Source organism: Wyeomyia smithii, chromosome 1 (genome assembly GCF_029784165.1).
Source record: "Wyeomyia smithii strain HCP4-BCI-WySm-NY-G18 chromosome 1, ASM2978416v1, whole genome shotgun sequence".
NCBI lineage: Eukaryota > Metazoa > Arthropoda > Insecta > Diptera > Culicidae > Wyeomyia > Wyeomyia smithii.
In genome coordinates, this window is record NC_073694.1 from 191,908,331 (window position 1) to 191,912,695 (window position 4,365).

Here is a 4,365-nt window from a genome sequence, read left to right on the forward strand (position 1 = left end):
CGAAAATCGCGGTACACATTTTACTGTGCTCTCGGCAAATCCAGCTGAGAGGCGGCCAGTTTAACGCTTTCTCGGTTATATAAGCTGAATGTTTCAGCACAGTAAAGAGTCGTTTTTTAGTGGAGTCCAACCGCAGAGAATAATTTCGCTGAAAATCCGATAGTTTTCTTTCAAGAGATAAATTATACGCTCGATAATTTCTAGGTAGTAAATAAATTTATTCATATTGAGTTTTTAATGTTTGTCTTTATCTTAGTCGTCATGCTCTACTGCAAAACATTTAGTCTGAAACTACGTCTAATGCTTTGCCTTAAAACGATTATAATAATATTGCATTAACACGATTTTAAACTATACTTTTTCAAGTAACAGCCACTTTTTACGAATCTGTACTACCTTTTTCAGGCTGCCTGATTGTTGACACCTGTAGTTTGGACAAATTTCAGCCAAATTTTTATCTGCTTCCTGTTTGCTCGCCCGTAACACGCACAAATTTGCACTAAAAAAATGGCGGCAAGTCGTTCATGAGAATGACAGTTGTGTTGCAGAAACACGGCAATGAGTAAAATTTGTGTCGAGATGTCAGTAATGTTATTGCTGAAATGCTGACCTCGGCATCAACAGTGTTTAACGATAAATTCGGCAAAATATAAAGACGAGCTTCGTCAAGCAAGTTTTTTATTCGGCGAAGTTTCGGCAACCGGCATTTTTTTTTGCTAAAACACCAACGATCAAACCGTTGATGAGATCAAACTTACTTTAACACAATTACTTGGCATAGCCCCTACCCAAGTAATTCTAAGAAACAAAAATCACGAGGCGATAACAGTCAGCGAACTGGAATTTCCCTTGTTAATTATTTATTTCATTTTAACCGCAATGAGGTTAACAACTTTTTTTAACTTTTTTAACAATTTTTTTAAAAAGCACATGCTTTGTATAATGTGCGTGTAAAGTGGGTAATTTATAGTAAGTATGGCGGAGGTGAAAAACATATCACCCAATGCCGTACTTGCTAACGTTATGGCCATGGTTCCAAACTCTGTAACATGGACCAAAAATGTCTTAATTGTGGAGACTCTTCTCACAAAAAGGACACATGTCCTGTGAAAGAGAGTAAAAATTTTCGCGTGCGAATTGTAACGGCAACCATATTTCAAATTTTTATCAATGCCCAGTCCGTTTATCAATTGTTAAGGCAAGGCAAGGTAAACAAATATCAATTTCTCAATCAAAACATACTTCAAAACAAAATTCTCCAAGCGTACCAGTGACGCCTAGTTTACCTACTCCTTTGCATACCCGTTTAACTTATGCACAGGGTAGTTCGAAAATGACCGTTAATATGGGTAAGCAAAACACGCTAGAAAATAATTGTACACCTATTTCTCCAGCTAATATTGCTGCCGAAAATATTTTTTCTGGTGTCAACTGCCTGGGGCCTATTACGGCAGGTAAACTTTCTTTTTTGCAACAGGCAATGTTCGATCGTATGAACGCCATGTTGCAAGCAAAATCAATGTTTGAAGCCATTCAAATAGGCACACATTTTACTATTAAAATTGTTTCTAATTTAAAATTTAGCAATGATTTTAAATAAAACAATTAAAATATTGAATTGGAATGCTCGCTCATTGAAGGCCAATGAGAATGAGCTTTTTAACTTTTTAACAGTAAATAATGTGCATATTGCAATTATTACTGAAACATTTTTGAAACCTAACATAAAATTGAAATATGATCCCAATTACGTGGTTCATAGATATGATAGGATTCAGGGTTCTGGCGGTGGAGTTGCAATTGTTATTCATCGCCGAATCAAACATCGTGCTCTTCCCCATCTTGAGACGAAAGTTATTGAAACTTTGGGAATTGAAGTTCAAACTTAACTTGGGATTTTATTTATTGCCGCAGAATATTTACCATTTCAATGCACACGCGAGCACAAAAATTATTTTAAAGGTGATTTACAAAAACTCACCAGAAATCGTGCGAAATTTTTTATCATCGGCGATTTTAACGCTAAACATCGTTCATGGAATAATTTTCAAAGTAATTCCAATGGCAAAATTTTATTCAATGTTTGTTCTTCAGGATACTATTCTATTTTGTCTCCGAATAGTTCTACATGCTTTTCTTCTGTAAGAAACCCTTCAACAATTGATTTGGTGCTAGCAGATCAAAGTCATGTATGTAGTGATTTGATCACACATGCTGACTTTGATTCTGACCATCTTCCAATAACTTTTTCTTTATCACATGAATCAGTTTTAAACCCTATGAGCTCTGTTTTTAATTATAACAAGGCTAATTGGGAAAGATACAAAACTCATATTGAGAGAAATTTCAATAATGAGCTTGACTTGCAAAACGAAGTGAATATTGATTCCGCTTTGGAACCATTAAAATGTGCAATTGTTGATGCCAGGAATTATTCTGTTCCAAAGGCTCAAGTGAAATTTGATTCACCAATAATTGACGAAAATCTTCAACTTCTAATTCGTTTGAAAAATGTCCGCAGACGTCAATATCAACATTCTCGTGACCCTGTTTTTAAAACTATTTATAAAGATTTACAGAAAGAGATTAAACATAGATTTACTCTTCTGAGAAATCAAAATTTTGAAACTAAAGTTGAAAAATTGAAACCATATTCAAAACCTTTTTGGAAGCTGTCGAAGATTCTTAAGAAACCTTCAAAGCTTATTCCAGTTTTAAAAGATGGTGAACGTTTTCTTGTATCCAATGAAAAAAGGCTCAAAGACTTGCTCAGCAGTTTGAGAGTGTTCATAACTCAAATTTGAATTTTGTGAGTCCAATTGAAAATGAAATCACACGTCAATTTGATTTAATTTCTTCCCAGATTTTTTTACCTGCAGAAATAATTGAAACTAACTTGAATGAGATTAAATCAATTATTAAAAATTTCAAATATATGAAAGCACCTGGTGACGATGGAATCTTTAATATACTAATCAAACATCTCCCTGAGAGCACAATGGAATTTTTAGTGAAAATTTTCAATTGCAGCTTCAAAATTGCATATTTTTCCAAATTATGGAAAAATGCAAAAATTACTCCCATTTTAAAACCGGATAAGAACCCAGCTGAAGTTTCAAGTTATCGACCAATCAGTTTGCTTTCTTCAATAAGTAAACTGTATGGGAGAATTATTCTTAACAGAATGATGTCACACATCAAAGAAAATTCAATTTTTGCAAATAAACAGTTTGGATTTCGCCATGGGCATTCCACAACTCATCAATTGCTCAGAGTTACTAATATGATACGAGCTAACAAATCTGAAGGTTATTCCACTGGAGCTGCTCTTTTAGACATAGAAAAAGCATTCGACAGTGTTTGGCAGCGTTTGGCAACTGGTTGGTGTTGCCTGGGCAATGTTGTCATCCGACACTAGCTAAGTGAGAAGGTGCGACGCGATCATTGGCGCGTAAACCATATTCCGGCGGTAGAGGAAACGCTTCGCCAACCTGTGCGTCTGTTCACCAAGATGGTGCGGCTCAAAACAGCGTCTGATCTCCATGTTAGGAGCGGCTGATCAACGTCCTGGTGGCAGCGTGGGACTCTAAACAGAGCTGACACGATGGTCCCTCGGCGAGACAGGGGGTTGGGGAAGGCCCAACAAGCCGCCCCGGAAAACAACATGTTACAAACAACGTAAGAGATAACCGTTATCTTATCTGATAACGGATCGGACCTAGGCAACGAAATAAGGACTACGATTGGTAACTTGGGACATGGAACTGCAAATCGCTCTGCTTTCCAGGATGCGACAGGATAATCTATGACGAGCTACATCCACGCAACTTCGAAGTCGTAGCGCTGCAGGAACTTTGTTGGACAGGACAGAAGGTATGGAGAAGCGGGCACCGGGCGGCTACTTTCTACCAGAGCTGTGGCACAACCAGCGAGCTGGGAACCGGCTTCATAGTACTGGGTAAGATGCGCCAACGCGTGATGGGGTGGCAGCCGATCAACGCAAGGATGTGCAAGTTGAGGATAAAGCCCGATCAGAAGAGCATAACTAAAGAATTACAAAATTCTATCAACGTGAGATACAAATAACATATTTTGATACAATTTTGTATTTTTCCATATAATTTTGATAACAAAATTGAATCTGAATGAGTTATAATAACAAAACGTGAAATGAAGTAGTTCTGAAACAAGTCTAACTAATTTTTCGTTTTTTTTTTTTTCAAAACCTGTTGTTTCTAACAATCTTTGTCATTATATTGTACTATGTGCTATCTTATTTTGTTAGTATGCTGATATATCAGTAACAAATTTTGATATGTGTTTGATACTAGTAGAATCATTTCTGTTATAATTTCTGTTATTTTA